Consider the following 26,866-nt stretch of genomic DNA (forward strand, 5'->3'; position numbering starts at 1 on the left):
TTATGAGATTCATCTGCACTATCATATTTGGTTTGTAAAATTGACCAAGTGTCATGGGCTTTAGAACAATGTGCAATTAAAACATACAAATCTGGAATAATGGAAATACCAATTAACCCTAAAGATTCTTCATTTTTAAGTTTCCAAGTATCTTTTTCATCTTGAGTAGCTACTAAACTAGGTTCAACAGAAGGATCAGTGGCTATCTCGAACAAGTGCTTAAACGAAAAATAAATGAAATGTGTGTTTTCTAGGAATGATGATTAGTATGATTAAGTCTTATTTCTGGTATTAAGGTTGACATTTTTATGGAAAAAAAAATGTGCCTCTTATAGAAATATGAATTAAAAATTAACTAGAATGAATTAAAAAACTTGCTGAGGAACTAATGATTACGCTTCTGAAAAAAATTGATACAACCCTGCAAAGAGACATAGAATAATGATTAATAATTATTAATCTGAAATAGAATGATAGAACCCTGCAAGCAGATGTTAGAAATAATTATTAATCTGTAGCAAAAGAATAATGCAGAGGCATTTGAAGGATTAAATGATAAGAATGCTAAAAAAGAGATAAATCTAAGTAGCTATGATTAGGATACCTAATGATGTGAACTAATTAAAAAGGTAATAAAATCTTTTCAAAAGTTATTAAAAAAACTATTAAATAGGAAATGATTAATAAACTAAACTATTTAAAAAAACTATACAAAGCTATTAAAAGACTAATAAAAGATTGAAAGAATGCAAATCGCAGGAGTACTTACCAATACAAAGAGGGAAAGCCTCATGCATCTGTAAAGCACGGGCCACATCACATCCTCTGAAAACTGAGGTTGGCGGTAGAAGCAACTTCCATTCAAACCAGTCGAACAATACAATGGAGTGAAAGATACCAATAAAGGTCCCCAAAAATGAGAAAAATGTTTTAAAACAAATGTATTCGCAGGTTTAGATTTACGCGACCGCTGCAAAAGGAAGGTCGCATTTTCAAACCACACTCACGCTCATTGTTCTAGGGTTTGAGCGATAAAAAAGAATAGAGGAAGAAACACCACAACACGCATCACTATTGAGGTCTTCCTTCTCGCAGAAGAGAGACTCTACTGTGGAAAAGAAAGAAAAAGGAAACAAAAGCCTAAGGAACAGAGATCAAAGGCAAGAGAGAACAAGCCAGAGATGATGTGAGTTCGAACTGTCAAAGCAATCAGGCAAAAAAAAAAAGGATCTGCCAACGAAAGTGACAAAGTTGCTTAAAAAAACTAGCACCACTTTGATGTACCCACGACATGCAGAGGTCCAGGGCAGCAAAAGAACAAATGCCAATGAAGGAGGAGCAGATTAAAGGCTAATGCAACAAATTAGACTAATACAAAAGTAAAAAATGCAGGTTAGCAGAGGAAGCTTTTCACAATTCCTCAACTGCTGCAGAAATTAAAAATGAAATGCAATGGAATGCTATGAAAAGAATGCCGATGAAGAGAGATAGATAAATAAAAAATTGATATGGAAAAAGAAGAAAAAAAGAGAAATTAGGGAAAGATGCTAAAAAAAAACTCAAAAAGAGATCAATGAGGCAACAATATTAGATTTGGAAAAAAATACAGAGTTACTAAATATTTTAAAAAATTAAATATATAATAAATCTCATAGATTAAAATATATTTTAAATTTAAAAAAAAGATATAGATAAGAATGAATTTAAAATTTCAAAAAAATGAATAGATTTTAACTAATCTAGTGTATGAAGAATTAAAAAAAATCAAACTTAGAATAATTTAAGTGTTCCCTGCAATGAAAGTATTAGGGAATTTTTTTTTTTAAATAAAAAATTAAATGATGATAATTAATGTATAAGATTGCACAAATTAAGTGCTACTATTCCATATATACTAGAATAAATATTTAAAATATTAAAAAATTAAAAAATGCACAAATTATATTAAATGAGTGCTATAATATGAATGATAAATGCTCCTTGTTTTGCCGGCACACCTTCCAAAACAAGAGCAAAAAAATTTTAAAATTTTGATAGGAAAAACCTTTGGCGGCAAGCCTTCCAAAGAGGGTTAGAAAAGAAATGATAAAAGATGATAAAATTAAACCTGCAAACAAAAGATGTTAGAATGAGCAAACAACCCCAACACAAACTTCTTCTCTCAATAACATCTCCAAATAAGGTGTACTCCAATGAATGGAAACCTTCAACACAAAACTTAAAATGAGGATTAGTTACCAAGCTCTGATACCATGTAAGAAATGAAAAGATAGAGCAAGGAACGATAACAATCCAAGTAAGTTAAGTGTGAAACAATGTTACAATGAGATAAGAAAAATCCAAGATCATACACCAAGATGGTTCAACAATGGAGACAAGGATTTATAAGGGGAAAGCAAAGAAAACCCCTTGTGAGTGTTATGAATGAAGGCAAATGCCTAGAGAAGAGAGAGCGAGAGTGTTGGAGCAAAATAGCTCAATACAATAACATCAAAGTGATGTGTAGAGAAGAAAGAGAGAGGAGCATCTCTTTTTAAGAGATGAGAAAGGAGTTACATGTGTTCACATGTGTAACTCCCATTTCTATGAATGCCACATTCATAATAGGTGTGTACAAAGTGTCACAATCCTCTTAAGGAGGATAAACTAAATTCCTTAATAAAGGAATTATAAAAATGAGTTGTCCTCACATGTGGACTAAAGGACAAATAATGACATGTCCTCCACATGTGTACAATAGAACAAACTACATTTAGGGATCCTTGGAATATCCCAATTAAATACATCCAAGTGAAGATTAATGTTTCTAACATTATATCTACCTCCATCCAAATGTGTATGGAAAAAGAAATGAATGACGTAATGAGATAGACATAGATGGAAATGGAAAAATAATATATGTGAAACTAAATATAGGAATTGGATTTTGATATTGATTATCCATGAAGGTGGAAAGCTAAATGTGAAACCTCATACAAATTAAAATATTCACAACTCAATAGAAGAGACTAAAGTTTGGAAATATAAAGAGAATACGTCACAATCAATAATATTACATGAAAAAAGTAGTAGTAATGAAGCTTAAAATGAATAATAATATCAACTCATTATGAAACTATCTAATGAAAACATAATATCACAAAATATGTGAGAAGAAGTTGTAATTTCTCAGGAAGACATCTCCCAAAAACTTTAGCAAATATAGATGTAGAAAAATATTAAAAGAAGAATCAACCCAATTTCAAAATCATTTGCAATAAATAGAATAAAATGTAATGAATTCCCATTAAAAAATATCAAAGTAATTTTGATATATTCAAATTTCTATAAAAACTCCTTTTTTAGTGGAAAAACCTTATTAATAGTGTGAAAGACCAAAGTAAAAACAAGAATCTATTGCACGAGAGAGATTGTTAAAGAGATAGGTTGACTTTAAATAAAAACCATCTAGAATTTAGTATGATATTATTAGTAAAGGGGTTCTACAATATTGCTATAAATGTGATGGAAGTTGGAGAAATAATGTTATAAAACAAAAGGAAATCAGAATGAAATTATTTTAACTATATTGTTCCAATATATAATTGTCATTTATCTAAATATCTAAGTTATAAAACATCATAAAATATAATCATAATAAATATAAAAATATCAAAAGCTCATGACACAAGAACACCAACACAAAGATACACAACTAATTTGCATGATACTCAATGAATCTGTATCCACATGCCACATGAAAATGAAGAATTGAACCCATAGTTTAGATTTCCTATCTTCATCATCAAGCAACGTGTTAGCAAACATAATGACACTTGTCCCTCTTCAACCCCTAGCTACTCTCCCCCCTTTTAAGACAAACAAAATTTGAAGACGACGCCTACCTTACCTACAACCACCTACCTTAAATACGTTTTTGGGAAATCAATTTTCACAAAAACAAATTAACATATATTTTTTCTAGGATGGAAATTGCCTTTTACCTTTTTAATCCCATTTTTTGTACTAGAGTAGGAATAAAATACAATTTTAAAGAGGTATTGGAAGATTAAATTGATTTGTAAGCATATGTCTCCTAGGCATATGACGAAATTAATTTTTGAAAAGGGAAATTACCTCTTGCTTCCCCTTTTCCCCCTTTTGGATTTCATCAAGTCCTCACCTACAACTTTGTAGGCTTCAAGAAGGTTTTTCTTTTGTTGCTAAGATCATGATTGATTCTTCTATGATTTGGCTATATTTTTTGTAAGGTTTTCAGGGTTTTAAAGTGTTTGTGTGAGGGAGAGGGCATAGATTGAAGGGCATAATGGGGAAAAAGTATTTGATAGACAACTTTGTGGCAAGAGGAACCATTGTTCTTATTGAGTTTAGGGAATTCACAAGGAATTTTACTCCAGCGCCTGCAAAAGCTTCCCACCAACAACAATAAATCCACCTACAATTATGATAATCATACTTTCGACTACCTAGTTGAAGATGACTTTGATATGTTTTCCTATTCATTGATATCCCTTTGCCTTTTTGGTTTTTTGGGATGGATGAGTTTTTTTGAAAGGAATTTTTCTTCTGTTGGCTTCTTTTAGATCTCCAAGATTTTGACCTCACAATGAAATTGCATTTGTGTTTTTTTGGTACGTGTTATAGATAATTTATTGATGTTACTTTCTCATAATGAGTCCAATCCTATTTTATTTTGATTACATTGGGCTTGTTTACCTTAGGGTGATCTATAGAGAAAATTTCTACAAGTGGTCCATAGGTATGTTGATCCACTAGTAATGGTATAGAGTAAGTATGTATGATCATTCTTTAGATATACCCATTTGTAAAATTACAAGGGTGGACGTGATAATCTCCTGATGTATGAAAATGCACATGGTAGCAATTTATGATATTAAGAGGGGGGGCTATTTTATTACATCTTTTGTTGTGAGTGGGGGCTATCTACTTCCATGTCATCAATTATTATTGGCTATGTTCTTCACCTGTTAGTTACATGCTTTGATTATTCTATTGGTCTAGGAAAAGGGGCATGATGCTCTTCTCCATCAAATCATAACTTTCTTGTCAATGTTGGTCAAGAAACTTTTCAAAGTTGCAAAGTTGCAGAATGCAACTTTTACATCTTTTTAGAAACTTTTCCTAACTTTAGCCAAATGACCTCCATTGCTTCCCAAACTCAACCAAGAACCTCAACTAAAGTTTTAAAAAAATCCCAATCCATCTCAGACTCTACTGAATTCATGATGACATCATCATGATGCTTAGAGGGCTTTACACATTTTTTCTTTCAAAATCATAAGCATAGATATAAACATTAAGTACAACATGTCCAATATTTTTGTAGATAAGCACATTAATTACACCATTTTTTTCTTTCAAAACCATATGTGCAAATATAAACATTCAGTAAAATATGTCCAATTTTTTGCAGATATACAAAGTAAGTACACCAAATATTTTCTTTCAAAACCATATATGTAGATATAAACATTAAGAACACCATGTCCAATTTTGTTCAAGGTTTTATCTCTAATGCCAATGTGTATGTTGAACTGGTTATCAATAATAGATCTAGCAAGTACAACCAACTCAATAAGGGTACAAGAATAAGTTATTTCTGTGAAGATGGATCATGCTAGATAATATTAGGGGATTTGATCAAAATAGGGAGACAATCGCTAGATTGTTGTCTAACTTTCAAAGAGAAGGCAATGACAAATATTATTGTCCTTGCAAGAGTTGTAACTACTTAAAGACAAGAAGAAGAAAATCAAAACAACTAAGAGACATTGTAGGGAGAATGGTCACATTGAAGGGGGGCTTGATTATCATCCATTGGTAAGTTTTTTGTTATATTATTTTCATTATATATATGTATGTATGTATGTATGTATGTATGTATGTATGAACCACACAATAGGGGTTTGATTATCACATTGAAGGGGGGTTTGATTGTCATAATTTTTATATAGGTCGATCTCCCTAGGGTAGTACATGATATGGAATACCACATCTCGAAGGAACATGGAGGTGTGAATATGGAGAAACATGGAAGTGTGATTATTGATGGAGAAGATCATGAACCTATGGAAGATGATGATCATGCACCAGAAAACAAATTTGAAGATGATGGTATGAATGCATTGATCCATGATACATTTGGTATTGGTGTTACTGCTGCTGCTGCTGATGATTATGATGAAGATGACATTAAGGTCATCCATGATATACCTCTACTTGAGAAGGAAAACATCATCCTTTACAAAGGATCCCTATAAAATTTTCTCTTTTTTGTATTGTTGTTGGTGAATTTGAAGGTTATGAATGGTTTATGCAATATAAAAATGTCATGTATGCTAAGGTTTGTCATATAAGTTATTATAGTAGTAAAACATGTACCATTAAGATTTTCTATACTAACATCTTATATTTTTTTGTTGTAGATTGATAGGTGAACTTTTGTTACCACCATCAAATGTTCTCCCTCACTCATACTGAGAAATATGTGCCACTATGAAACATATTGGAATGGAGTATCAAGAAATAGATGCTTGTCTTGAAGATCATGTTATTTATCATAAAGAACACAAAATTGCAACAAAATTCCACGAATTCCATATGAGAAGATATCAAGATGATCAAGTGACAAAAAAGGTGCCTCACAAGGTTCTTCATTACATTCCCATTATTCCACGTCTTAAACGATTATTTAGGTGTAGTAGCTTGGCACAATTTATGGATTACCATGCACATGATAGAAGTTGTGATGAAATTATTTGAATGCCTAAGGATGGTTCAAAATTTATGGACATAAATGAAAAGTGGCCACACTTTAAAGAAGAACCTCAAAATCTCAGGATTTCTTTGGCAACTAACGATGTCAATCCATTAGAGAAATGAGATATGTTTACTCAATGTGGCCTATTTTTGTTATCAACAATAACCTTCCTCCATGGATGTCAATAAAGAGGGAGCATATTATGTTGGAAATGATTGTTCCAGGTTTGTTATTTACATGTAATTTTAAGTCTTGGAGTGAAATGACCACAACACTTATATGATGTTGTTCATTCAACTAGGTAAGTACCAAGTGAAAGATATGAATGTATATATTGTTCCTCTTATCATTGAGTTACTAGTTTTATGGAATGGTTTCACTATGTTTGATATCTTTAGACCAATTGGACATAAACAATTTCAATTCCATGCAATGTTTGTGTGGATAATTCACAATGCCCTAGGGTTGACACATTTTTGTTGTATCTTATGTTGAAATCTAGTTGTACATGATAATACTAATTCTAAAAATTAATATTTTTAATCCAATTGTATCGTTATCTTTTAGTTCTTCAAACAAAGGGAAAATTTGCATGTCTAGTGTGTGGTCCAAAGATGAAATTTGATCATTCCAAAAGTTTTAGAAAGTAGGTGTTTGACGAGTATAGGAACTTCCTCCACATAAATCATAAGTATCGAAGTGACAAAAAACATATTTTCAATGGGAAAGAATAGACTACATCAAAGTCATGAAGATTGATACCCTACCTATGGCAGTTGGAATATAATAAAATTCAAGGTAGTATCGCTCCACCTAATGGTTTATGTTTGAAAAGCATATATTTTGGTTGTGTTTTGTTGGTTAATTATGTAATTGATAATCATGAAGGTCGTCAAGACATCACTAACCACCTTCCAAAAGGACTAAAATGTTATCCTAGAGAATTTAGTAGGATGCCCTATTACAAATATCCAAAAATTGTGCATTTGTTTGATATTATGCATATTGGAAGGAATGTAAAAAAGACACTGTGGAAAATATTGGATGGAAGGCATGACAATGTAATACTTTTCAGAATTTGTAGTGACATTAAAGATTCCAATCATGCAATGAAAAATGTCATTGAATCAAAAAGCAATGGAGATTGGATTAATGCAAGTGCCCTTCCTTGGTTATTAACAGAGCAACAAAGTAATGAAATAAAATAAGTCATACAAAACAATTCAATTTACTACAGGATTTGTTGTGAATATAAGTAATCTCATATTTAAAACAAATGAATTTGGGCCAAGGCTGGAAACACATGATTGACATACCTTCATCAGGTTAAATCATGATCTTTTGTATTTAGAATATATATGTAAAACTGCATTCAATTTTCATTGTATTACATTAGAAAAGAATAAAATGATCAGTTGACAATTGTTGCAATATGTGCTACCCCTATCACTCCTAGAAAACTTCAATAATAATATCAAATAAGTGATATATGATCTTGGAAAATACATGAGGTAAGTAGTGATATTTGTTCAATATATCAAAAAATAATATCAAATAAGTAATATATTGTAAAGTCTCATATTTATATATTTTGTGTCTTCAATCCCTTGTAGGTGGTTGTAATCTAAAGAAATCCATAAAGAAGATATAAAATATTGGAAGAAAAGAATTCATTGACTAATGTGTGAAATACAAAAGTGTTTACCTTCAACTTTGTTCAATGCACAAGAACACTACCTCATACACCAATTTGAGGAGATTGAATTGTATGGACTTGTAAAACCTAGGTCAATGTGGATGGTTGAGAGACACTTTTGTAGCCGATGGGTTGATGTTGTTAGTAAATATTATGTAGTCGATGGGTTCATGTTGTCAGTAAAGATTTTGTAGTTGATGGGTAGATTAGTATTGTCATGTAGCCGACGGACCCCTTCGAGAAGGTTCGATGGGTAGTATATATACCCTATCGGAGATCATTGTAAATCATCGTCTGTATGTAATCTATTAGAATATGTGAATAATATAAGGAGTTCTTCTATTCTAATCTATTTTCTATGTGCATTAATCTATTTACCCCATACGGTAAACATTTGGTGCCGTTGCTAGGGATGATGTCATTGGTAAATATTGTGTAGCCAACAGGTTGATGTCATCGGTAAATACTGTGTAGCCAATGGGTTTATGTCATCGGTAAAGATTTTGTAGCCGATAGGTAGATTAGTATTGTCATGTAGCTGATGGACCCCTTTGGGAAGGTTTGGCAGGTAGTATATGTACCCTATCAGAGATCATTGTAAATCATCATCTGTATGTAATCTCTTGGCATATGTGAATAATATAAGGAGTTTTGTTGTTTTGATCTATTGTTTGTGTGCATTAATCTATTTACCCCATATGGTAAACAAATTAAATTTTTTGAAGGGTTTGGTTTGACAAAGAGCATGTCCTAAGGGTTCTATGGTTGAGGGATATATGGTATACCAGATGATGGTGTATGTTACTCAATACCTTCCTAACCTTGCAACAAAGACCCATATAGATTGCATTTGGCATCTCAAATCCATTAAAAAATTTGAAGGGGAGTACTTGGTGGGGAATATTAGATTAAGGAAAGTGAAAGGTAATAAATTATGAGATGTTATTGTAGTTAATTAATTCTTAATCTTCAAAATAAATTTGTTGTAAGTCATCTATTTACTTTTGTGCAGTTGCTAAAGAGTGGGATGCAATACATTTGTTTATTGCAAACAATCAAGATTGGACGATGGTATGGATTGAATAATGTCAACATTATGGTCATAGATTAAAATGGGAACCCATTTCTTCATTGGTTATACAAGCTCGTTGTAATGGAGATCCCAATGTTACACAAAAGGAAATATCTTTAGCATATGGTTTAAGAGATTTCCAAGTATTTATAAGTTTGTTAATCAACTATATGTTTTTGAACTTGTGATGCAATAATTTATACATGTTTGACATTACTGTATGTGAAACACTACAAGGCTATGTTATGAAATGGTTATAAACTTTGCATCAAAACATTTGATGCCCAAAGAGAACTTGTGATTCTGGGATAAGTGCAGTCTTCTAGATGATGAATATTTCATCAAGAAATGACTTACATCCTTTAGAGTCTCAAAATTGATACTATGACAATTTGGTTGATATACTTAATAGTGACTTTAATTCCTTAAAATTAATTCTCTTTGTTGTGAAATGGTACAAACTAAAACTCAATCAAAATGATCCTAATAGAAATATTATTGAGCATGAGAATGGATTTCCAATGATTAATACAAGGTTGTTTGAGACAATTGGGGATGAGCCCTATGTTCATCCAAGCCATATGATTACAATTGAGAGTTAGTTGATGATGCTCCAGATGCAAATGATGCTGCTACTAATCATGATGATGATGTTTCTACCAATGATGATGATGATGATGACAACAACAATGACCATGATAGTGGTGGTAATGATGCCAACAACAATGATGATCCTGATGATGAGATGGATGAAGAATAATATCAATGATCGGGGGGTGAGGGGTGCGTTGATTAGTTAATATTGAAGGGGGGTTTGATTATCAATGAAAAGAATGAAATGTATAGTAATGCGATCAATTCCTATGCTATTCAATATTGAGTTCTTGATAGATCAATGATTAATTTGATTAGCTTGTCATGTACCTTTAAATTGTTATAATTCATATGTGATGCTAATATTCAATGTAATTTTGAGTATATGTATCAAGAATTTTTTAGCTAACATAAGACAATTGATTTACATATGTAGAAACCCGAAGCCCTTTTACAAGCATCCCACATAGTCTCATGGATCATCAAGTTTAAGTTAGTACACCCCATAGAGATTAATGTCTTTTACCATTTGTAAAATATCTCTCATTGCCACCTATCTCTCTAATTTCATGGAGTGCAGGTACTAGTAAATAGATATTTGTTAGACTTGTCATCCTTGAGTGAGGAAAATATAGGAATGGAAGAAGAAAGTGAGATATTTAGTATGTATAAATCAAGGAGATTGACTCAAGGTCAAAATATTAGAAATGAATTCAATAAGCACACGAAAGTTTTCCTTGTTCAAGGGGGGTCATGTTCTTATGCTGATGAGAGTGAAGACAACTCCAATGTGCCCTTTAGGTACAAACATCTACAAAAATAATGGGTCCTCGATGAGCTTCCTCTAATAAACAATAATTTTTGTGTTGGAGAGAGGATATATTGCATAGCACCATCCTCATTACATGATTTGGGCTTGTTGAGCTATCATTTTGTACGGTGCTTAATGAAAAGAATCCTTTCAAACTCCTCTCTTGAAAAGCTAATCTAGGATCAACTCCAAGGTTTTGGGTGATCTTGCAACCTACTAGAATCCACCCAATAGAAGATAAATATATTTGTTCACAAGGAAGCCTTTACTGGTTCTGACTAATTTCAGATAAGATGTTGAATCTTCTTCCTATCTCAAAAGAATAATCACACAAAAAAGAAATATATTTTTGTATTTTCTTTAATGAATGTAGTTTTAACTATGCAACTATATGAATTCCTAAATTAATAGAGTATTTGTAAAAGCAAATAACAAAGATAGGACCGTAACAAAAAGTTTAAGTGAATTACTTGAAAAAAATAAATCCCTAATGGACATAAACCATGAAAACAACATGTTTGCGAGTTAAGGCTTTGAAAAGATCGATAGGTAACCAATGAAAATAGGAGCAACACTTCCTTAATTCCACTGATGCAATCGTCAATGGGAATTCAATAATCATAAGATGTTTCAATTTTCATCAAATCACAAGGCCATGGAAAGTGTGCTCATGCGAGACAAAAAGCTATGCAAGAACAATATGGTGATGTCTTCTCAAATTTGGTACATTAGCAAAATTTGTAGATATGCTAAAAACACCAAAATTAAAAGATCACTCAATCAAAATAACACAATAAAACTATTGGTTCAATTACACTTCATGAACATACATTCACAAAATATAACACACTCGGGCAAGAATAACTACACTTGAAATGAGAACACCAATATCATATATTATTGCATCAAAATAATAGCTTGGAATACATAGTACAATCCTAAATTTATAAAAAATTCTCTTCTCAATTTGTATTGAGAGTGAGAGATCTCTTTATGAAAACATATGCTTCTAACTAGTAAAATAAATCTATTTATGTACAAATTAACTCTCTAATTGGTGCTAAGTAGGACTTCACCCTTGTTTGTATCATTTAATGGGTGCATGATTATTTACATGTATTAAAACAAAGAAAGCATGAGAAAATAAGAAGAAGAAATCCATTAGATGATGTAGGAGTCTTTGGAGATGCCAAAAATAGAAGCTCAACCTTCACTAAATGTTTATAGGAGTTAAACTACCATCATAAAGTGTTTTCGATGCATGAAAAGCTTTAAATTTAGAACTAGTAGTTAACTGTCAGTGAACCTCTAAAATCTTCAAAAAAATTTGGCACACCTTTAGAGAAGCACATGCCAAAAGCAATGTACCTTGTGCACCTAGTACACCTTGGAAGCTTGTGCAAAAAATGCAAAATTTTACCAAGTGTCAAAGCTGAAATTCTAGCTTTTGGGTTTTGTTCCCCTTCATATTAGAGCTATGTTTGTGTATTTTCTCTTGAATTTCTCTATAACCTCTGTCTCTTGGGTCATATATGAAAAATCTAAAGATTCATATTTATCCTTTACCTTTTTTGATAGTTGCCTACCTCTATGCAAGTTTTTGTAAAATCTCCCAATTTCACATATAATTCTAGTAATGCCTTTTGAGTCTAAATGCTTGTTTGATATCCTCATTAGTTGGAGGCTTCTTCAAAAGTCTTCCAAAAATTTTCTACAACTACTTACATAGTCATAGGTCTATCCCTTGACTTATCTTCAAAAATGTCAAGGAAAGCATCACTATAATGTCTCTCTGCTTCCAAAATTTGCTCTTGGGTTTGATCCTTGAGCTTATGAATATCCGTATGTAATGTTTTCATTACTTTATTGCCATCTGAAATCTTCTCTATCCAATAATTTATCTTATCTAACTCATCTACAATATATACATCCATCAACATCCAATACCTTTGACCCTTTATTGACTGTAATTCTTGTAGGTCTTTACCCCATGTATGTACTTTGTCCATTAACCCAAAATCCTAGTTTTTAATATAGAAATAAACTTATCAAAATTAATCTACATGTGGTGTAGCAATTTAAGATATCCTTGTACACCTTTCTCTTCAAAAATTTCTCACAATTGCTAACAAGCCTTCAAAAATGGATCGAATTGTGTAGTCTCCTTATCCCTTTTATCAAGTGCCACATTTAAAGTCTCCTTGGGATTTTTAGGATCCAATGGACTAATTATTTTGTTCAAATACCCTCTTAGGATTTCATTTTTCTTCCAAGGGTTTAACAATTCTAACTCATCCTGTTCTAAGTGCCTAAACACTTCCATGATCCCCATAGTAACCATCAATTTGGCAGTATCCACAGTGGGTTTTACAAGAAAGACCTCCTTGATTTGATAATATTTTGGAGTCAAATCCTCAATATCTACATGTAGAGAAGGGATAGCAACATGGGCAAAAAAGTCCTATTTTTGATCACTCATAACAAAGGCCAATGTTTGTGCATCACCAACAAATGGCTTAGGTTTCTTGAGAGCTTCAACTAATTCTCTCATTCCCTCTTCCTTAGTATAATATAGTTGTATTTTATGTCTAAACATCACCTCTTTCCTCAACCATCTCAGAGTATCTTCCATCAGATATTTATCTTTAAATGAAGATGGAGTCTGTATCACTATGCTTTTTCCCTTGTCACTCCTCTCCTGAGTCTTCTCCTTTGGTGAGAGATCCACATTAGGCATCTTTGTATCTATTGAGTCCATAGTCCTCACCTCTATATCTTGGGAAGTCTATTGAGGTTCCTCATATATTTTTCCTTCTTCTAACACTTCATCTATAGGTATTTGTTGTTGCTCTTCTTCATGTTCAACTTGGACCTGTTCTTGATTACCCAAAGGGAGAGGAGTAACTAAACCTTTATCCAAGCAAGATAAATCTTGACTTGGTGATGGTGGAGCAATTTTGGGTCCTTGTGGTTGAGGTGGAAATATGACTCCAATCCTCTTGTTGCGGTTGATTAGTTAGAGTATCCCTTATCTTGTCACCTACCAACTCAGTGCCTACATGCATGAAATCAAAACCTGACATCTAAAAGACATCAGTTCCTTGGTCTTATTTTTCATCAATCCACTATTGTAACTCATCCTCCAAAGTTGTAGACTAAATAGGCTATGTAGGAATGGATAGTGATGTAATAGTGGAGCTTCATCTCCATTCTACCTCTATAGCCCTATCAAGAAAGTCCTTTGACTCAAAGCAAGGTTATCTTCCTCATCTTAATTGTTGGCCGAATTTGCCTTCTTGCCAAAATTACCATATTTGAATTCAAATGCTAGATGGTCACATCCCACCTTCAATATTAAAAAATGCCATGAAAATATGAAATTAATTAAATAAAAAACTTATTGTATTTCCTATTTTCCTAAGTTTATTTTTTTTGACCTCACAACTTTTTGGACCGTCAAATATTATCCATGGTGGGCGCCTTCCCACATTATGAAATCACTCTATCTTTATGCAATGCAAGCAAGCACCTCACTGCCATGTGGTGTGTGGGTCCTATTTCTTATGGGACACAGATGAAGTAAAGGTGTCAAGGGAGTTGGCATATGAATGGATTTCTATTGGTAGTCCCTCTCCCACATTTTGTATTTATCATATTTTTTAACAATGCAAGAAAGTGATGTTATGATATGTGGATTTGTGTGCCAATTTTTGTTTTCACATTACATAGAGTGAGATCTTGATGAGTGTCCTTAGTGGTCCCCCATTCTCTAGAGAACAAAGGGTGAAAGTTAAGGCTATGATAATACAACCAGGTTTCTGTGTTACAATCTTACGATCTAGTGTAAGATTGTGAAGTCAATTATCAAATCCATCGATTTTACAATATGCAGTTATCATAACATTGTAGGAGCAGATGGTTGCAATAGGTGATGAAGAAGGGTTGTTATCTTACTGTATATGCTTGTTTTAAGGTCATAGGTGCAACTATAGAGGTCTTGTAATAGTATAAAGACAAAGGTTGTCATATCATCGTGGCGATCATAAGATCATAAAGGCAGCCCAATGTTACGATAAATTGATGATTGTAATATCATAGAGATTATTAAGTGTATCCTAGACCATAAGATAGGTTGATGATTTTATGATCATAGAACCTCAAGTTGACCATGATAAAGGTGTCCACTTATCCAATCTAGAAAGGAAAAGGGTCTCCGACCAATAAAATTACAAGAAAGGTATAGGGTGGGGGTTGAATATAATTGACTTGCTAATATATCTGACTTGGTGTGTTGATAAAAAAAGGAAAATGACTCTTTAATGGTGGATTAGATTTTGATCATTTGAAGATTTCTTTCAGTAGCCCCACGCCTAGTAAATTCAAAAGGAGCATGTGCTCATCTGGTTATCCATCTACCCAACTATGCTTTGTTTGGCACTGTTTCTATCACTTCAAGGTTTAATCCAATTAGGTTTTTTTTAATGATTTTCATGTCTCTACAAGTATATTAAATCAAATCTATTTTTTGGATCATCTTGATTGTTCTCTAAGAAATTAATGGCAGTGGTTGTGGAGTAACTTCAATTAAAAATATCTCTGTTATGCCTCAACTATAAAGGCAGATTTTACAATCCTCATAAGGGTTGATTTTTCTTTGATTCTCTAGTATTGCTTCTATGTGTGCTACTATAATCTCTCATGCCTCTAAGCCATTGTAATCCTCTACTGAGTCTCTTTTAGCCACAAACACACTGTGCAAGATTTATTTGCCTCTAGTTAATGTTCTTGTCTATATTGTACAATTTTCATGATTGTATCTACTTTAGAAATTTGAATGATATTAAGTGAAGACTCTCCATATAGAATTCTTTTGTCATCTGATCTACATGTGGTCATTGAATTAATAAAGGTCTAAATTTTATTCTTTGAGGTTATAACTAGTTAATTGTGCATTTATGGGCAGAGATAAGATCAAACACTCTATTTTGGTGCATCACCCCTTAGGTTAGAGTAGGTAGATTTTTTTTCATGTATTCCTTCTCTCTTTTCCTCTGTAGTTAGATTCACCCTAATAATAACAAAAGCTTACATTCTCTAGAGATTCAACCTCACAGTTCAAGTCCCATAGCTTGGAGGTTGTTTCCATGTTTCACAAGGTTGTCCTTAGGTAAAAACTTTGGACAAGGGTACAAATTTTTGTGACAATAGTTGTTGGCATGCCTAGGTGGGACAATATTTAGAAGATTTCAAAGCCTGTTGATGTCAAAAGAGAAGAATTTAAAGTTGATACCGAGAAGATAGTGTTGCTCTTAGTATTCTAGGCCATCAAGAGGCCCTTTTCCATAAAAAACTTGGTGAATCTACACCCTTCATATCTGGTTCTAGACCAAAGTTGTTGTGATTCATGCCCAAAACTAAAACAAGGGCATCTTCTAGAGGTAATTTTCACTAACAAGAGCTTTTATTTTCAAATCCTAGAAGAAAAAAGACTAGATTGTCTGTATCACTAGTTAGGAGTACAAAGATAATACATACACCTGAAAGATCAATTTCTAATCCTCCTATTGTCAGATCTCAACCTAAGTTTCCATCTGCTCATATCAATAGATCACTTGCTTATATGGCATAGCCTAGGGCTCATGATTTTGCCACCTTTAATGATGGAAGTCCTTTTTTATTGGCCCAAATACATGACATACTAGTAGTTGCACTTAAAAGTATACCTGATTTTATTAGTGAAACTTTTATCTCTCCTTTAGAACACATTTAAGAGGTTGCAAATGTCTTCAATATCCATGGTATTATAGAAGATGATGTGGCTGTTAGACTCATAGCTTCATCCTTGAAAGGAAAAGCCCTAAAATGGTGTAGGGGTCTATCACATGGTTCTATAATGTATTGGGATGGATTAGGAGTAGTACAATGTAAACACTTTGAGGACAAAAGTGACTAATTGTCACTTTTAGAATAGCTAACTACTATAAAAAAAGCCCTCCATGAATGTATGACTGATTTCAACTATAGATTTCAAAAGACATGAGACATAATACCTACTTTAGTGAAGCCTACCCTGGGTAATGCCTTCTTACATTACCTTAGAGCTTTTAATAGTGATATTGCCACTACAATCCAAACCATGGGAGGAGATACCTTACCTGATTCTTATGAAATATCAATAAGGGTAGAAAACATATTGATACAAGGAGGAAAGTTAGCTCCAAGACCTCCTATGCCTTTCTTCCCTGATATCCCAAACCAACAATAACCCTTATTCCCACAACTTCCACATCACAATCCCTTGCTTTAGCCACTCAAACTTCCACATCTTTGAATGTAATGGATAAAATCAAGGAGATGATGTAGTCTATGATGTTGAACATAGATAAAAGATTGCAAGGCCAAGTGAAGAAGCTGGAAGATAGCTTCTTCGTGATGCAGAAAGTGAGCAACAAAGTGGAGACTTTGGAGAGACAACAAGCTCAAGGTAGTAAGACTCCTCGACCATAATATCAAACTTTGAACAATTGTAGGCCTCCAAATCATAATTATGAGAATACTTCTTTTGATAAGAGTAGGAAAAATAGGCATGCTTCTACATCAAATGCAAATCAAAGTAGGGCCATAGTCTCTCAAAATAATATGGCTCAAGACAAAGATTTTTTCTCCTATTGCCTATTATATGTGTCAAAAGGCTGAATCTTATTTGATTTTGAGCACCCAACATACTACAATAGGATAGTCATATATTGAGAACCAACCTAAAAATGCCTCACATATGCTAAGACAGGATGATTTATCCTTTATGAATCATCAAGTGGAGGAACATTGCAATGTAAATTAGGATTTCATTGCTCATAGTACTAGGAGCCAAAAAAGAGCTATTGAAGATGCTACCCCTCCTCCTCCTAATAAAGCTTCAACATCAAATGCAATGCCTCATGTACAAATAGTGAATGATCAAGCTAATGTCTCTCAACAACAAAGATAGAATAATAGCAGAAGAGATATGAATGACCCCCAGTTTATTCCAACTCAACCCCCTACACATGCAGTTCCCAAGGCTTCTACCAAAGCACCTAATGCCTCATTCAGTGTAGTAGAGTAGATGAAGAAGAAAAATGTGAATATTTCCATATGGGATGTTGTTGTTACTATACCCATGCAAAAGTGGTTGCTGCAAAAAGAATTGGAAAATATTGAACCAAAGGATCAACCACCTAGCATGGAAAGTGCCATAAGCCTAGTACAAAAATCAAGGGAGGTAGAAGTAAGTAAAAAGGTTATACCTCCTCCATTTTATGTTTCTTTGATTATAGGGGTTAAACTAGTCAATAATTGCATGATTGATTCAAGGGCTAGTAGTTCAGTGATGCCTAAGTGTGTTGCTGATGCTTTAGAAATGAAATATGAGCCCATTGTTAAGGATGTGTTGTAGATGGATGGTAGTACTATCAAGACTATAGGGATCCTTATGGATGTTGAAATGGCCCTACATGCATACCCTAGTTATATTGTAACTCAAGATATATCATTTGCTGAGGTCAACCCCACACTTTTCCATTTGTCTTTCAAGAGACTTTACTGCACAAATAGGTGGTTACATATCTTCCAATTGGTCATATACATTTTTTAGAACAAGATATGGAACCAAGGCTTCAATTAGAGTAGAGACTCTAGCCATCCATCATATTGAACCCTACACCCCTAATCTCATCAATATGAATTGCACTATCCTAGAGATGTATGAGAATGACATAGTAAATGAGCCTGCCACTTCTCTAATAGAGATACCTAATTTTCTCTTAGATGAATGAGCTAATGTATATCAATTTGATCCCATATTAGAAACCCTTGAGAAAATATTTGGTACCTATTGTATATTAGAAAAGGATTCTCTTGTCCCCAACCTTATGAAGACCAAAGAAGATATAAGTGGGATATGGAATATGTAGTTTGATGGATCAACAAATAAGAATGGATTAGGGGTAGGTGTGATGTTGATTTCTCCTATACAACTAAGCTACTACTTCTCATTTAGGCTCTAATTTAGTTGTACCAATAATATGGCCAAGTATGAATCCTTGATCCAAGGTTGTCTACTTGCTCAAAAAGGAGGAATTCAAGCATTAAGTATATATGGAGATAGCGAGTTGGTGGTCAATCAAGTGAAAAATTAGAATATCACTAAGAATGGTTTGTTCAAGTCTTATAAATATAAAGTATGGGATTTTCTTGAAAGTTTCAATGTATTTAATATTTAGAGCATCCCTGAAAAAGAGAATAGACATGCTGACAAACTTTTAGTAGTAGGTATGTCTTATGATAGCCCAAAGAACCTTGAAGTTGAAAAGAAGTGGAAGATTAAAGTGGTAGTTAGGCCTGATAATCCTGACAATAATACCAATTGGCAAGTGCTTGAATTTGATGCACAAATTGTAAGTTTCTTACAGAAAGAGGCAGAAGTCTTAGAGAGAAAACAATCTAGGTTGCACGGCTAGTATGGGGGTCAGATCATTAATCTACGTTCTAACAAATTTCTCAAAGGTCTCATTACATTACAAAGTATCTTCAATCTTGATGACCAAGCAAGAAACATAAGCATGCACTTAGCTGGTGATAAAGATGACCATAAACCAATTGTAGTTGCTGATGGAAAACCCTTAAACATGGGAAAGGTATATTCTAAAATTGAGCAAAAAAGTTTTATTCACCTATGTTGAGAATTTAATGATGTACTTTCTTGGGCATATGATGATCTAAAAGGTTTTGGCCCGAGCCTATTTCAACATACCATAGATTTAGTAGAAAATGTCAAACCAGTAAGACAAAAGTAGAGGCTAGTGAATCCTAAGATTGAACCATTAATGAGAAAAGAGCTATCCAAGCTGATTGAGGCTAATATAATTTTCCCTATCAAGCACTCATCATGGGTAGCAAACCTTGTCTCTGTTAGGAAGAAGAATGGAGAAATCAGATTATGTGTGGATTTTAGGGATCTTAACCAAGATTCCCTTAAATATCATCATCCCCTCCCTTCCATGGAACAAATATTGTCCAAAGTTAGTGGCTCAGAGAGGCTCTCATTTCTTGATGGATTTTTTTGGATACAATTAAGTATTGGTCAAAGAGTTTGATGGAAACAAGACTGCATTTACAACAAAGTGGGGCACCTATTCTTATATTAAAATTCCTTTTGGGCTAAGAAATGCAGGTGTTGCATTTCAAAAGGAAATGGAGATAGAATTCAAGAACATGATTGAAAGGTTTGTATTGGTTTATCTAGATGATATCACAGTGTATTCAAAGAATATAGCAGATCATTTGGGTCATCTCAGGAAAGGGTTCATAAGGTGTAGAGAGTTTGGGGTATCCTTTAACCCAAGCAAGTGTATCTTTGCCACCAATCAAGGAAAATTATCAAGACACATTGTATCAAAGGATTGTCTAACCATTGATCCAGAGAGAACTAAAGCCATACTTTCTCTCTCCCTCCCTAAACATAAGAAATGTTTGTAAAGTTTTCTTGGTAGAATAAATTTTGTGAGGAGGTTTATCCCTAATTTATCTACCAAGGGGAAATCTCTTATGACCATGCTTAAGAACAAGATGGTCTTTTCATGGACCAAGGAAGGGAAGGTAAGTTTTGAAGAGATCAAACCAACCATAGCCTCAGACCCTATTCTTATCAATCTAAATTTTGAGAAGGATTTCATTCTTTATACCTTAGGTGGTGGGTCAAGCATCTCTACTATCTTGACTCAAATGAATGATAAGAATGAAGAACAACCTATTGCTTTCTTTAGTGAAGGGCTTAAGGAATATGAAGAAAAATACAGTTATGTGGAGAAGCAAGCCCTTACATTCATAAGATCTTTAAATAAGTTTAGGCACCTTCTATTGCACAACAAGATCCATTTGCTAGTGCCTCATGCAAGTGTGAAGGAATTTATTTTAAGATATTAGTGAGAAGAGAACAAGATGGATCACTAAGGTAATGGAGTATGATGTGGACATTTAGATTACCAAGTTGGTAAGAGTGAAGGGATTGTGCAAACAAATGATCTCATCTTAGGAGTCAGATGAGGAAGTCACTATGGTATTGACAGAATAACAAGAAGAAAGAAATGGTAATCCAAGGAATTAGATGGATGACATGAAGACCTTCTTGTTAGACAATGGATATCCTCAAGGATTGGATAGAACTAAAATGAGATAGTATAGGTTGCAGTCAATTCCTTATGCCATAGTTGATGGTATCCTTTTCAGGAGGGATTTCAATGGAACCCTACTAAGATGCATTGATACAGACCAAGCTAAAAGAATGATCAAAGAGCTTCATAATGGTCCTGATGGTGGGCATTTTTTAGCAAGGACAACTACAATGAAGAACATGAAAGCTAGTTACTACTGGCCATCCTTGTTCCATGATTGTCATAAGTATGTGAGAAATTATGAATTTTTTTCTTTCTTTTCAAGTAAACAGAGGCTTACAACTCTTCCTCTTCACCCCATTTAGGTAGACCAACCTTTTTCTCAATGGGGATTGGATTTCATAAGCCCCATCAATCATCCTTCTAATTCTGGTCATAAATGGATACTTTCCACTATAGATTGCTTCACCAGGTGAACATATGCAATAAAATATTTATTTGTTGAGTTCCTTGATGGAATTATGAATAGGTTTGGTGTCCCTTCAACCCTTATTTCAGATAATGAAAAATCTTTTGTAGGAGCTCAGATTTGTGCATGGGTAGTTGACCACAATATCCACTTGAGCACATGCTCAAACTATTATCCTTAGGGAAATGGATTGGCTGAGTCATCTAACAAAAACCTAACTAGGATTATGAAAAGGACTATAGAGGATAACTAGAGTTCTTGGCATCAAAATTTGAAAACAACACTATGGGTTGACAGAATAACATCTAAGAGAGCAATTGGAAATTTACCCTTTATGTTAGTATATGGCAGGGAATTTAGGCTTCCTATTTCACTACAATTTCTTGCTCTTGAGTTGGCCCTTTAGTTGGAGCTAATTGAGAATGATGCTATATCTATAAGAATGGTAGAACTGATGGATTTGGAAGAGAAAAGGAAACAGGCTAGGTAAAGCCTAGAAACACATCAACAACAAATGAAAAAGAGCTTTGATAGGAAGAAAAAGGTCAAAATCTTCAAAGAGGGTGATCTGGTATTAAAATGGGATGTAGATAGGGAAAAAACAAGGAGACACTCAAGATTTGATACATTATGGAGTGGTCCCTATGTGGTTGTTAGTTACAAACAAGCTAATGCTTTTCAATTAAGAAGGCCTAATGGCGAAATTCTACCTATTCTAGTTAATGGAATACATCTTAAGTCCTACTATTGATAAAAGATGCATACTTGATGTATATAATTAGGCTAGTTTCCTTCCTATGGTTTTCTTTTTCTCAAGAAGTGCATGAGCACATGTGTTTTGCAGAGGTTGTAGAGGATTTTGGTTCCTAGTTGTAGTTGTAGAGAGGCATTTTTGAGGTTCTTGGACATGATTTCTATGATTTTAGGATTTTTTACTAAGTGGATCTTCATGATATCTATAACTCTATTGCCTAATGGATGCATAGGTTGTTGGTCTATGCATAAGTGGCTTGCATCTCCCCTTAGTCGCTAGAATTGTTGGCCAAATTTTCCTTCCCACCATAATTGCCATATTTCAATTCAAATGCTAAACGATCATGTCCCACCTTTAATATTAAACAATGCCATGGAAATACAAAATAACTTAAATAAAAAACTTATTGTATTTCCTATTTTCCTAAGTTTATTTTTTTGGTCCCACAACTTTTTAGACTGTCAGATCTTGTATAGATCCATGGTAGGTGCTTTCCCACATTATGAAATCACTCTATCTTTATGTAATACGGGCAAGCACCTCACTACCATGTGGCATGTGGGTCCTATTTCTTATGGGCCATAGATGAAGTAAAGGTGTTAGGTAGGCTATTAGGTAAATTGGCATATAGCTGGATTTCTATTGGTATTTGTCATACTTTCTGACAATATGGAGAAGTGACATTATGAAATGTGGATTCATGGGCTAGTTTATGTTTTGATGTTAGATAGAGAGAGATCTTGATCTCTGTCCCTGGCAAGCCCCCATTCTCCAGAGAACAAAGGGTGAAAGTCAAGGCTATGATAATACAACCAAGTTTCCATGTTAGTGTAAGATCATGAAGTCAATTATCAAGGTTGTTAATGTTACGATACACAATAATCATAACATTGTAGGAGTGGATGGTTGTGGTAGGTGATGAGGAATGGTTGCAATCTTACAGTATATGGTTTTCATAAGGTCATAGGTGCAACTGCAAAGGTCTTCTGAGAGTACAAAGACAAAGGTTATCATATCATCGTGGTGATCATAAGATCATAAAGAAACTTTAAAGGGAGCCTAATGTTATGATAAATTGATGATTGTAAGATTGTTGAGATTATTAAGAGTGTCCCACTAGTAAATTTGAACTCAATTTTTGATGAATTTTGGTCAAAATTTTGATGTAGGTTGGTCAAAATTTTAACCAAACAATTTGTGCTAATTTTTCTCATCAAAATTTTGACCAACCTTCAAGTTGGTTGAAATTTTGACCAATACATTCGTCAAAATTTTTTAATTTTTGCTAGCTCTAATTTGTCATTGTTGGTCAAAATTTCCACCAATGTTTGGTTGAATTTTTTTTAGAATTGGTGGAAATTTTCACCAATTCTTGGTAGAAAATTATCAAGAATTGTTTGAAATTTCCACCAATGTTTGGTCAATTTTTTTAATAATTGGTGGAAATTTCAACAAGGTCTTTGAAAAAAAAATCAAGAATTGGTCAAAATTTCCACCAATGTTTGGTCGACATTTTTTTTATGCTATATCAAGAAATTGTTTCTTATCAAAGCCATTTAATTTGCAACCTTTCATATCTCTGCAAAGATAAAGTTGGAGTAGGAGAATTTTTCTTCTCAACGGTATCCTCTGATTGTAAAGCGATACAACATGGAATAAAGAAGAACATAAACATATAGCATGGACATGTATTTTTGAAATGAAAGCATCCAAGGATGTAAGCAAAAATAGAACTATTGAAGTGTAACATGCCTCATTATGCACTCTTGATATTGTCAAAGTTGATAGAAATATTTTCTATTGTGAATAATGATATATTATATAATCAAAGTAACAAAGGAATTTCATATTCATGATAGTTAGTTTTCAAAGTACAATACAATACATAAGTTGAAGAAGAAAAGTATCCTAAACTGAACACCACTATATGAGAATTATGCATTTTATCACACAAGAACTTTAGCACCGGAACAACTACTTTTGAAGTTTACTTGTGCAGTCATTTTTCTCTTTTTAGAATTTAATGACTGAAGAGTACTTTAGTTTCTTTAAATTTTTATGGAAATTAGAGTTGCACTTGTCCAATGTATCCTTTGTCTACTCCTTAAGAAACACTCTCTATGAACTCATTTACATCAAACACAAAAGTTGGATCCTTCTTTGTAATGATGCCCTATTTTACACAACACATTTTAAATATTATATGCCAAAATATATATCATGGTTGCACTTGTATAATGTATGAAATGAAGAAAACCAAGATTGAGATCAAATTGTTTTTTTTTTTGAAATGACAATTTATTCACAAAAGAGTAGATATGACAATGCACCTTTTTAGTTATAATGGCTGAGATAAGATTTGCAGGGGTAATATCAAAAGCATGGTTCCAAATAGAAATCCTCGATGGAGCTAATTGTTGACCTTGGCCACCAAGAGCATGACTTAGTTCTTATGGTGACCTCTCTTCAATTATTATATACTGACTAGAGGAAATTGAGAGATCCACTAAGGTCAGAGGAGCAACAACATAAAATGGTATATGATGGTGGAAAGCTGAGAGTGCCAAATTATATGTCCCTATTTTATTTTTTGTGTCACCTATGAAAATATAATACCAACTTAGCAAGCCTTAACATACAAGAACAAATGTTGTTGGAAAAATTCCATTAGCCAATCATCTAATGAGATTTAATTTGATGAACATCAATTTCAAATATCATAGCAAAGAAATTGTAGGATATTAATAGTAACTCAACATACCATTTGCAATATGTTTATTACTAACTAATTTTGGAACTAAATCAAATATTTGATTCATCTCTTCTTGAAAACCTAGTTTATCTCTATTACTCTTTCCTCCAACTACAATAGATGTTCCATCTTGCAAAGTCCATACCTACACATCCATTGTTTATTTTGTAAATCAGCACATTAGACATAATTTTTTTGGCCATTATCCAAATGGTGATAACTTACAAAATACATTAACCAAAACTTGAAATGAATTTTGTGAAGGTAGAAATTTGCTAAATCTAGGCTTACCTGTGAATGAGAAAAAAAGCTGACAATAGTTGTGAACATAAGTGCTCCAAATCTAGCATTTACCATAGGAACCCTGGATCCAACTAAGATTAGGCAAAATAGTTAGCTAGAAGTAGGGAAAATATGGTTAAAACAAGAATTCATATCTCAGTTATACTTTTTCATCTTTTTTCATAATAACTATAAAAGGAATGGTAGTCATAATTAACAATCAGTGAGTTTGGCATAATCATTGTGATTAATGTTAATCTCCTTTTCATTAAAGTTTGTACACATGATTATTAAATCTAATTCCACTCAAAATAGAGTTATCTCCATTATATTCTTTATAGGTTGACATGATAAACTATCAAACACAAACAAACAATGGAGGAAAAGCATGGACCTTTAGTTCTAGGCTAGTGCTACTAATCACATCATCCATAGAAACTTCCATGCCATTAATGGTTATTGGATGATTTGACCTAGGCCGTCTAACTCCTGCAAAATTCCCTTCTTGATCATACATCACAACAAACTATAGATCTTGAGCCAAAATTGATCTATGGTGTCAAAGAAATAATCACTAGATATAATAAATTAAATATATGAGTTTTCTGCAATCCATAATTGATTCAGTTACAAATTTTTGGAATAGATTGTGTATAAGTATTTATATGTTACAAGAGATAGAGGATACATAAGAAAACCAATGGAACTCATCCAAAGTTTATATGTGGTGAAGATGCTACCCATGAGCCCTATCACTGCAATTGCAATTAATATCACCAATACTTCTGCTGAAAAGTTCCAATCCAATCCTCGAAGATAGACAATGGCAAAGAAAACACCCAAGCACAATATATTGTTCATTGTTACTGCCCCATATATCTACAAAACAAGATTTGAACATTGAGAAATCTATCTAAAAACTAGCGTTCGTATGTCAATGTGCATGTGTATGAGAAAGAGAAAACAATAGAGTAACATGTAGAACTTAAACAAGAAAATATATCTGGTATACAAAAAAAATGAACATTGTGCCCTAAAAGGTGCCCATATTGGCAAACAAAGAGATCCCATGAACAATTCTCACTCTTCTATTCTTAGTGTCATCCCCATTCTCAATATTTAAACTCATCAAGTATCTTCATGGATCAAATAAATTGAAAGACAAGGAGAAATGTACCTTAGAATAGGTCAAAGAAGTAGTCCATTTTTTCTTCCAGCTTGCAAAGATAAGTGCTGAAATGGACTCACTGGAGCTTGTGGCGAAGGGCATTGCTATGAAAGAAATAAAGAAGGGATGTTTGTGACATCAGAAAAGTTGTCAACAATGTCCATAAGTGGATCAACAATGACGCCTGCTATAACTGCTCCTACCACAAGTAGCAAAGTAGCTTTCAAATAGACTTTGTATTTGCTACCAACATTTTTGCTTTCTTTAGCATTATCCATCAAAGCTTCTAGTTCTTCCTTACTCTTCTACAACACCAGCTATAGAAAAATGACTAAT

The 26,866-nt window shown here is 33.3% G+C and overlaps 1 pseudogene; it reads right to left on the reverse strand.

Annotated features, from left to right (window-relative positions):
• Positions 1–385: 385 nt before the first annotated feature.
• Positions 386–26,832, reverse strand: LOC149529555 (sodium/calcium exchanger NCL-like; annotated as a pseudogene).
• Positions 26,833–26,866: the final 34 nt, after the last annotated feature.

This window comes from Cupressus sempervirens, chromosome 11 (genome assembly GCF_028749045.1).
Source record: "Cupressus sempervirens isolate cs-2001-9-10 chromosome 11, ASM2874904v1, whole genome shotgun sequence".
In the NCBI taxonomy this organism is placed as follows: Eukaryota; Viridiplantae; Streptophyta; class Pinopsida; order Cupressales; family Cupressaceae; genus Cupressus; species Cupressus sempervirens.